Source organism: Rousettus aegyptiacus, unplaced genomic scaffold (genome assembly GCF_014176215.1).
Source record: "Rousettus aegyptiacus isolate mRouAeg1 unplaced genomic scaffold, mRouAeg1.p scaffold_m13_p_3, whole genome shotgun sequence".
NCBI lineage: Eukaryota > Metazoa > Chordata > Mammalia > Chiroptera > Pteropodidae > Rousettus > Rousettus aegyptiacus.
The window spans coordinates 140994980-141006047 of NW_023416306.1; the positions used below are offsets into that span (position 1 = coordinate 140994980).

General features: G+C 35.8%; 1 pseudogene; it reads left to right on the top strand.

Annotated features, from left to right (window-relative positions):
* The first annotated feature begins 2876 nt into the window (after positions 1-2876).
* Positions 2877-2993, top strand: LOC118600675 (annotated as a pseudogene).
* The last annotated feature ends 8075 nt before the right edge of the window (positions 2994-11068 follow it).

Consider the following 11068-nt stretch of genomic DNA (forward strand, 5'->3'; position numbering starts at 1 on the left):
GGTGGGGGGTAGTTTTGCTTAGTTCCTATAAAAACAAAAGGGAGAAATGGAAATTTTTTTTGGAATGAGTTCTTATGGGTTTTCTTATAGCCATCACCATGTTAGTGACATTGTGTTTTGGCCAATCTGTGCAATGTAATACATTTTAAAGTTAATTGCTTTCAATTGAGTCAGGAAGCCCGTGATGGATAATTTATTTAACTTGAAAACCTAGGGTACCCATGAAAAAAAAAGATTCATTTTCTGTGAAAAATGTTTTATAGGAATCTATGTTGTTTTTTCTTTAATTTGGATATGCTTTACTTCTGCTCTAGGATTTGGTTTGAATTTTATTTTATGGCTATAATTACTGTATTTTAAAAACCCTACCTCCATTAACAGTTGGTAAAAGCCCCCTTTCAGGAAAGTTTGTGGTTCTTTATTATTTTTTTTTAAAGGAAAGCTGCTCTTTGCTCAGTGTAATGTCTTGAAAGTGAACATGATAACAAGTACTTTTAAAATAAAGATACATAGATTTGGTGAAAATAAAATCTTCCTGCTGGTGGGATCATTTATAGTTCCTTAGTTTTAAAGAAAACTTTTCTCCATTTTTATATTGCTCTTGAAAGTTTAATGGGCAGAATACTGGTTACATTAAAAATATGGTGACCACAAAAAGGCAGCTTTCCAGCTGACCATTTTGAATATGTTTTCAGTTAAACTTCATTTGGGCTCTAGCATTGAGAGAAACGCCAATCATTGTGACGCTTCTGTTATTTTTAATATGGAGGGAACTGAAATAAAACAGTTCAATACTTAATATTATCAGATTTTATCTCACTGCTTTACATTTGACTTGCCAGTTGTTAGGCGATGATCGTTGATGAACATACATTTGCTTAACTCACTGATGGGGACACGTGCTGGATACATGCTGGATTTTCAGTACAACCATTGTTTTTGGCAGGTTATCAATGAAACCAACACTATTGACCTTTTCTCCCAGAATTGGCCAAGTTTTGCTGAATTGACTGGGTGTTTGTAAATATGACCTTAACCATGTGACTAAAGTCACATGGTTGCCATGTTGTTCAACTGGTATATTTTGAATATCAGTATCTACTGTATATTTTCAATTGGGTATGCAAAAATTGTTTAAGTAGACTAAAATTTTAACCTCTAGCATGATAACCCAGCATCAGAACTGAAGTCTCTATTCTAGTTGAAGGAGCATTAAACATTAATTTACATTTTGATATTGGGCTTTCCTTTTTCTTAAATAACCAAAACAATTCTGTTTAAAATTGATAGAGGGAGTTCACTTGGCTAAAACTGAGCAAAACTGGCGCAACTTTCTTTTAAAGGGGGGCTGCCTCTTTAAGACTGACTGTACTATTCACTGACACTGGTTTGGCAGTTTGTACTGCTGAACATTTTTATACATGCTACCATGAAGCTATATATGTTAGTATTGAAGAAGCTAACGGGTATACTACCATTTTTGATATGCGGGCTGATTATAATTTCCCTTATGTTAAAATGAAACTAAGAGAAGTCCACAGATCAAAAACCAGACAGTAGTTTCTGAAGTTGAAGCCAGCAAAATAAAAAAAAAAAAAATTACTATTAAAACTGGTTTTAATATTTTCTGCCTCTTCCCCAAATTACCCTCCCCACTTGCTTGACAAATCTATGTAAAGGAGTTTGTTTGTCACATGTTTTAACTTTACCTTGCCCTGTGTTTTGGTATTGGCTGATATGTATAAGACTGGATGTGTATATTTATTATGGTGTCTAAAAATCATGAAGTTCATCACTTTCCAGGAGCATAGATAAATGCAAATTGGTAGTGCATCAGAGTTACTTTCCAGTGCACCATGACATCACTAAAATGAGTGCTATAATGTTACAGGGCTTTCAGGTTTGTAGAAACATAACCATAAATTATATTGACGTCAGATATGAGTTGAGTATCTATAAAATATCACGTGTATCTCAAAATATTGGACTGCTGTTTGATGACTGGATATTGCTGCATAATTTTCTTCTAATGTCCCATATCATTTTGGAGAGAGAGATTTAATGGGCTTTGAAATGTGCAAGCTGTCTAAATAAGATGCAGTCAAATAAAGTATGGTTAAGTTGTGTTTGCATTTTTCTTTTAGAAAGAGCTGTGTGCATTTTATAATTGAGTTGTTTTACTAAGGAAAAAAAAAACCCAATCTATCTGTTCCCCACTTCCTGCCTCCCATCCAAGAATTATTTGGAAGAAGTGATATACAATTATTATCTCTACTTTGTGTTCTGACAAAGTAAGTTAGAAAATAACAACATGAACTTGATTTTCCTGAAAGTGTTCAAAGTTAGTCAACTCATGTATCAGATATCAATACAAATGAGAGCATATTAAACCAACTTTTTTTCTGTCCTTGTTCCATAGCAATTCCAAAGACAGTTTTTATTTTAATTTACTATTTTTTCTTTGTACTTGAGTAATGTTTTTTTATTTTTTTTTACCCTTGCTGAGACACCAAAATAGAACATTATATAAAGGGCTTTTTACCCTTCTTGTGAGAAGCTTTAAGCGATATTTATGCATGCTTTCATATTTCAAGATTTATGGATATTAGTGAAAGAGATCTGTTTTAATCATGACTGCTGAATTACTTTCATCATGCATGCCAAATCTTTACTTTTTTCTTTTATAGTTATGTTGTGAAAATATCTGAGTTCATGTTTTACTTGGGCCTTATATGGAAACTTAAATACTTCATAAATTGTCTAAATAAGGACCAGAATGCGATACTGTTCTTTCACACCTATGAACAGAGATCGGCATTAACCTATACCCCAGAGATATAGTGATACTTTTAAACAGCTTTAAAAAATGAACTTGAGTCTATGGCCTTGCCACCCTGAATGTGCCCAATTTCATGTGATCTCAAGCTAAGTAGGGTCGGGCCTGGTTAGTACTTGGATGGGAGACCACCTAGGAATACCAGGTGCTGTAGGCATTAAAAAAAAAAAAAATTAATTTGAAAAGTCTCATGAGCATATGGCACACTGCACTTTCTTCAGATTGGTGCTAATAGCACTTTATGATGATAGAAATAAATGTTCCTTGTGTTCTTCAAAATGCTAGCTCCTTGTCACATGTAGCTACTGAGCCTCAAGAATGGCTAGCATGACAGAAGAACTGAATTTTTACTTTTGCTTAACTGGAATTTAGCCACGTAGTTAGTGGCTACTATATTGAGCAGTATAGCTTTAGATATTTAAGCAGTAATTGAGGAAAGCATTTTTTGAATAGGAGTTTTAAGACCATGCTATCTAATTTATTGAAATAGGAAATACAAGGATCACGGTTAAAAATCACCTCTGAGCAAAAGCATATAGCTGCACTGTCTATGTTGACAATCTGTTAATACAGTATCTGACAGCACCTCTCTCCCTGCCTGTGTTGTGATGTAGCCCTTCTGAGAAAAGTAGCCTTTTCAGTTTTTATTATGTGGAAGTTCTTTGGGTTGCAGTGATGTACAGATTTAAGTGCCAAAAATTGATTTCTAATGAAACTGTCATATCTTTTTAGTGTTAGATCATTTTACATAGTTAAGCCTAATAATTTCTTATTTTAGATGAATTTGAAATCATTTCACCTCTAAATGAGATTGAGCACTTCTCATTACCAGTGATCGGACTGCAACATGGAGGAATGTCATATTTCTATTTTACTCTTTTTTTGTTTTTAATTCTGGAAGATCACTTATGTTGATGTTAAGGCAAGTGTTTTTGAGAGAACCAGATTAATTTGGCTGTGTTCTCTGGCCACGCTGTGTCACCCTTGATTCTAACTGGTCATCTTGTAATGTATTAAAAGGGCAAGAGTGGGGATTGGAAACACCTGGCCAAAGGTACTGTCAGGCTTGGTACAGCCCATTATCGTTGCTGGAGAAAGAGCTCAAAGCACACGTTCTATTGAGAGCAATCAGTGTTTAATCTTCCTATGAAAAAGACCAAGGAATAATGAAGACCACCGAAGTGCCAAAATCTATCTTTTTAAAATATGTATAAACCATGCAGGGATTTTTATGTAAGGTTTTTAAAATGCTAAGGAATAAGCTCATTTTTAGTTATGATGGATTTTCATGACTACCTCTTTGCTGTATGAATATATCTCAATTTTCTAGTACCTCAATTTCCTGAGAATCTATGTACATTTTTGTAAATAAAATAATTTACCATATGCTAGGGGAAGGAGCTGGCTTTTAAATTGTATAAAGACATTTGTTACTGGATTTGTTACATGGTGAATCGATTTGAAATTTATTAACGTTATAGCCTCTATGGTCCCCTCGACTCGGGTTTTGTTTTTTTAGTAAAAATATTTTTATTTAGTGAGATTTATGTTCCAGGAAGTGTGTACCCTCATTTGTTCATTTACAACTGCCAAGATTTGTATGTCTCCTATGTTTTACTTTCATGCCAAAGAAACACCCTTTTCAAAAGCCAGCAGGTTGCACTAACTGGGGGGTGGGGGGAGAAGCTTGCCCCTTAAATAGGCATCTTGAATTTTATTTTCTGGGATTTAAATATTTTCCAGAGGAAAACATCTATAATTGTTTAGTGAAAGCCATTAGGAATAATCTGCAAAAATGCATGTGTCTTTAGGCATGCACTAGTTCCATTAAGGAAACAATATTGACAATTTTAAGGAATTGTGCTGTGTTGCACTTTACAATTGCATGAAACTTTTTAAAGCTAATATAGGATGCAAAATAAATGCTAAATTGTATGTATATTCATGAACTGTTCAGGATTTGATCACTATCATTTTTAGGTCCAGATTCCTATGATAGTACATGGTTATCATTTTAAGGGGGCTGAACCTGCTGCCTTAAAGCTAAACCTGCTGCCTTTAAACTTTGCTACCTCCCTCCCTCCCTCCAATTGTGGTTGTAAACAGCGACTCTGCACAGTCAGTTAGCCTTATAATTGATTTGATTGTGAATGCAAATAAAATAAAATTTGTAAGTCTGCCAAGTATTGACTTAACTAGGTAAATGTAAACTGATTTCAACCTTATTTTTGGCCAAGTCTACCTGATAGTTTATGATAATTTGGAAATGAAGTACATTGATATGGATGTGAGCATTGTGTTTGAGTTATTGTGGGAATAATTATTTTCTTCATATTTGGAACTGATAACATTCAAAGTGTCGATTTCCATCCTGATGATACTGGGCAAGTTTCTGAACCTCTCTGAGCCTTTAGTGACAACTACCTGATAAGCTTATTGTGAAGGATGAAAGATAATCTATGTAAATCACCTTAACAGTGCCTACTAGCCTAGTGCAGAGTAAATAATAAATGATAACTATTAATATATATAATGGTAGTATATAACTTTATATTTTGGCATTGGGTTTTGTAGCACCATTTAAATGGCAAAAGTCATCTAAACATTATATTAGAGCTTATGACAGTAGCCTCGACTGCAAAAGAAAAAATATTGCCATTTTATTGTGGAGAATATTAAAATAGGTAGGCAAAAGTATAATGATCTCTCCATTTACTTAACAAGACCCAACATCCACGGCCGATCTGGCCCCATCCATTCTTCATCACCCTTGTCATATTTTTTCCAAACAAATCCCAGAGATTACATTTTATCTGTAAATATTTTAGTACTTAAATGATAAGGCCTAATTTTTAACAACAAAACCACACCACTGTTACACACAATAATCCTTAATCATATATAACCAGTATTAATGCTCCAGTTTATAATAGCATTGAGATGCTTAAGTGGAGAGTAACTATAATGACTATAGAGGTAGCTACTCTTTCAAAAAGAATAAAAGATTTCTTACAAGAACAGTAGACACCTACATAGGTTAGTTGGGTCGACAGACCAGTGATTAAAGGAAAGAAATAAGTGGAAAAGTAGAAGTAAGGTTGAATGTAGGGGCTGTGTCATGCAATCTCAAGAACACAGTATTTTCCTTTGGACATAAGGCACGTATTTATTGGGGAGAAATGGAGTTGATAGAATCGGTGAAATTGCCAACAGTGACAAATGTCTTTTAGGAGAAGAGGTTGGGTTGAAATATAATCAGCGAAGCATGGCAGAAGAAGTATTGGGTGAGCAGGAGAAAAAAAATAGGTGATTATGTAAGGACACAATTTTAATAGGGATGGTTAAGCAAGTGAAACAGGATTTTCTCTTTTGAAAGAAAACTGGGGAAAGGATAAGGAATACTCTATATTGAAACACCCCAATATTGTGATTTTTTAAAAAAGGATCAATAGAGAAATCATTCAGGATAAATTCATCACAGCCAGTATCTGAATTTATATTTTAAAACAAAACAAAACAAACAAAAAACCCTAAACCACTGGACCAGAGTTGCTAGAAATGCAGAAAATTGGGAAAGGATTTTAGGAGCTTTTTGTATCGCAGCTACACTAAATGTATGTAGAATATAAGCTACAGAATTGTGGTTCTCAAACTAGTGAGTCCAATTTTCTTTTTGTTTAAAAGAGCACCTGAGTGGAGACAGAACACCTGGACATCTTTGTACAACCACTGAACATAGGATCATTGTGGTGTGCCCTGATTACAGGGATGCTTGCAGCTATTGGGATGTGATCTCCCAGCTTTGGGTGGAGAGACCTGTTATTCATATTTTCACTCCATTGCTGGCTGGGCAGGAGAATAATATTAGTAATAAACATCATGCAGTGAGATTACTTTCTTAGTTTTCAAAGCAGTTCCACCGCCTTTTACCGTCTTTAAAAAGATCCTTTGCAATGGAAAGATAAACAAGTACAAAGTGCTTAAATGACACTTCTGTCTAGGGTCAAGCAGCAGTGATGAGACCTGAACCCAGGTCTCCTGAGTCTTCGGGATCCAGTTTTCTTCTCATCATACCCAGTGCTTGATGAAACCCAAAGAGGATAGAGTTCAATATGTTTAATTCTGTTGGATAAAATTAAAACTTTAATGAATCCTACTAAATTATTTAAACAGCCATTTATTCAGCATAAAATTTAAATGCTCTCAAAATGTTTAATAGGTCTAATTTGTAAAATCCATTAAAGCACTTAGGATTAAGTGGTTTTTCTTAACATGTAATTGGTTTCTAATAATTAGGTCTGTAGTATCTTTCAAGGGGACTGAAATTGATTTCTTTAAAGCAGACTTTCCTTATGTATTGTCTCATTTAATGAAAATTGAAGCGAATACTCTTACATAATTCATTTATGTTTAATTTTAAATTTTCTAAATATTGTGGCATATTTTAGTAAACTTTTACTCTGTCAAATATCAAATAAGCCCATAGAAATACTTTAGGGGAACGAAAGTTGTTCATAGGAGAACTACCTTGATTATTAAGTTTAAAGTCTCATTAAAATATGTAAAAATACTTAAAAACACTGTGCAAAATCAGGTCATACTAATATTTTCTTTATAATGCTAAGCTTACAAAATGCAAACATTAATTTTTTGTATGTATATGTGTGTATATCTATAGGTGTGTGTATGTGTATATAAGTATGTAATGTGTGTATAAAGATGTATGTTTTTAATATACGCTTTTCCTAGTGGCAAAGACTAGCTTAAATTAGAGTCTCAGCTGCTGATAACACAATGTTAAATGATTGTGTTGTTTGTAAAGCTGGCTTCAAATAGAGTAGGATGCTAATATGCAAAGCTTGTGCCACTTAAAACACTGGACGGGCCAGGCATCAGACATACAATGAGAGAAAATTTTCGTTATTTTCCTGCTCTTAAAAATGGGATTATCAACATTTGCCCTTCGGAGTGGCAATATGGGTTCCGCTGGAGAGTAAGTCCATGGCAGCAGGGAATTTGTTCCTGGCTGTACTTGTTTACCGCCTGGACCAGTGAACAAAAATTAGGGATTTAACTGAATCAACTACCAGCTTATATATTTGGATGCCTGGGAAGTAGTCAGAATCTTTTTGGTTCCGACTCTGAGCATAACTCCTGGAAAATAGATCTGTGCATCCTCAATGAGAAACCATGCAGCATGAACACCGAGGAAATGGTGGAGTGTTGCTAGCGTCCAAAGAGATGTTTAAATTCCCAACTAGAACATACCATTTAGTCATCTGACCAACATTTATTGAGCATCTGCTAAGTGCCAGACATTGCACCTGGGACTATAGAAGAAAAATTCCACTCCTTTAGCATCATATAGTCTTTGAAATCCAAGAAGCGAAGTCTAGGGAAGGGAAGAGAAAGCACTAACTGAGGCCTATGGGCCCTGGAGTTATCTGTATTCTTAGAGCAGACAGCAGTCCCAAAATTCTAATGGGAAGCTTGGGAACACTTAAATAGCATTTAGATATATGATGAGTCAGTGCTATGGAAGGCAAGTATTGAAAGATTAATTAGGAAGCACGGGAGAAGTCCTCTTCACTGTAAGTTAAGTACTTTAAAACTGGGCAAAACCAGCTGTGGCTGGCTTTTTTTCAGTGGTCTAATTTTCTCTTTCCAGGCCATAAACAGCATTTCGTAGCATCTTTCTGTCCCTCCTCCTAAAAAGAAATTTCTAAAAGGCATTGGTGAGTGCCATAAGTGTGTGTGCATGCATGTGTGTGGGGGAAGTAGCAAAACAAAGTCCCTCTGGAATACTCCTGTCCCTTTCAGGAATGAAGGTAGCAATCTCCCCCACTGCTGGAAGTGCTGCTGGCAGACAGTCCTCAGCTGTCAGCTGCCTTCAGAAGTACCTCACCCAAAGACACTTGCTTTGCCCAAATGTCATGCCCTTCCCAGAGTAGCCCATATTGAAGGCCTGGTTGGTGTGTGGGTGTTTAAGGGTCTAGCTGCCCTTCCCCAGGTCTAAAGGGCCATCTGGTTCCAGAACTCCCTGTGGGATTGGCTGAGTCTTCACGGAGGCTGAATCTTAGCTTCCCTTTTTGCTCAAACCTGCTTCCTAAGAGTGCTTCCTAATAAACTTCCTGCATGCTGGTCTTTATCCCAGAGTCTGCTTCCACATGCAAACATATGGCATGCCTAGAAGGGGCAGAAGAGACTGAGGCCCTTTTCGTGTTTAGCTTCAATACTAGCCATTTTTGTATTTCTTCTCATCAAAGACTGATGGGATATCGGAGGGCTATGGCAAGAAAATCTATTTTTGTATCTGTTTTGCAGCCAGGGTCTAGGTTTAGGGGAAGGGCAATAAAAAGGCTCACCATAATCAAAACCGAGTCTTAGAGTTAAAAGCACTGCTTGGGAGTTAGAAAGATTTGTGTTGAAAATCATGTCTGCGTTTGCCTTTGGATGAGCTATTTAAAGAAATGTAAACCTCAATTTTCTCATCTGGAAAAATGAATAATTAAAGTTACTTCACATATTTGTGGTGGTGATGAAATAGCAGTTGCTGTGACGTGATGTACCAAAATTTATCTTCATTGTCATTACTATTATTTAAAGCATTAGAGCCTATTTCACACAGGGAACCTAAGAGCTTGAAGAGGGCACTGGTGGCACCAATTTGTCCAGCTTTCTGGGGTCTGAGAATACAAGACTAAAACCCAAATATAATAATACATGACTAGTGGCTACCATCTGGGCTAGGAACCCATCCTCTGGTCCTACTGGACCTTAAGTCCTATTACCTTTGAGTCAAATGTGGTTACCAAAGTCTGGCTACCAGGGCCTGGATGATAATATTGTACAACCGCAGGAGTCCTATATACTATGATGACATAGAAAGACAGACTGCATGACCTCATATGTGGAAACTAAACTAGACTTATAGAGGGAGTAGAATGGTGGTTGCCAGAGGCTGAGTGGGTGTGTGTGTGTGTGTGTGTGTGTGTGTGTGTGTGTGTGTAGGAAATGGAAGATGTTAGTCAAAGTACAAAGTTTCAGTTATGCAAGATGAATCATTTCTGGAGATCTAATATGTAGCAATGGGACTATAGTTAACATTTAAAAAATAAAGAAAATAGTAACTATATGAAGAGATGGATATGTTAATTGACTTGATTGCAGTGATCATTTCACTATATATACATATATATATGAAAACATCAAGTTGTACACCTTAAATATATATGATTTTTATTTGTCAACTATACCTCAATAAAACTATTTAAGAGACAGAGAGAGAAGTATTCCTGAGGCCTGCTCTCCATACTCCAGTCTTCATCATCCTTGTCTACTGGCTGATGAGAGACGGGTTCATGAATTCTCAGGCTGGAGCAATTTCTAGCAGACTTCTCTGCTTCTCTGCTTTGCTCATCCTTCTCTCACATGTGCTATGGTAGGGGTCTAGATAAAACAAAATAATTGCAAAAGAAGAGGGGAAAATGCGATAGCCCTACAAGGAAGCAACAATTAAATTTAACCTAAAATATATATAAATGATATATATCATATCCATAGCTACTTGTGACATTACTGATCATAGTGGACACAGAAAAGTTTGCTTTTCATAATTAAAGTCAGTGTCATCCCTATGTCACTTGAGCTCACTTGATTCTGATATCCTTTTACGAAAGAGAAATGAGTAGGATTCCAGCTGATCCTCCAGGAAATATGCCCGGGGATGTGTCGCATTTTAAATATTGTATATTGAAACAGAAAAGAAGTTTGAGAGCTCCTAGGACTGAACTAGAAGGTGAGGATCATGATTTTCTTCTCATTTGGTCCTGGCTCTTGGATGCTCCTACTTAATTTTAGTAGATACTCTTCAGGAATCTCTGTTTGACATATTTAAAATTTAACTGAGGAAGAAAGAATGATGATTGAGTCAAGAGTCTCTAATTAAGAATATAAAGGAAAAGTAATTAAAATTGGAGATGAGTGTTTTTTCACTGTCTTTTGTGAACAACCTCTGCCTCCTGCCCTTTAACTAAAGCAACTAAAGATATTTAAACACTTCTCAGTCTGCCACAGCAGTGAGGCAACCAAAGGCCTTAAACAGTATAATGTGGCCCTCTTTCTTGGGTTTGTATTGAGATAGTTACCTTAAATTGTTTTCCTTTGGACACCTCAGGATTTATTTTTTTTTAACTGAGATAGTATATTTGTTGCCGGATCTTTATTTTTTTA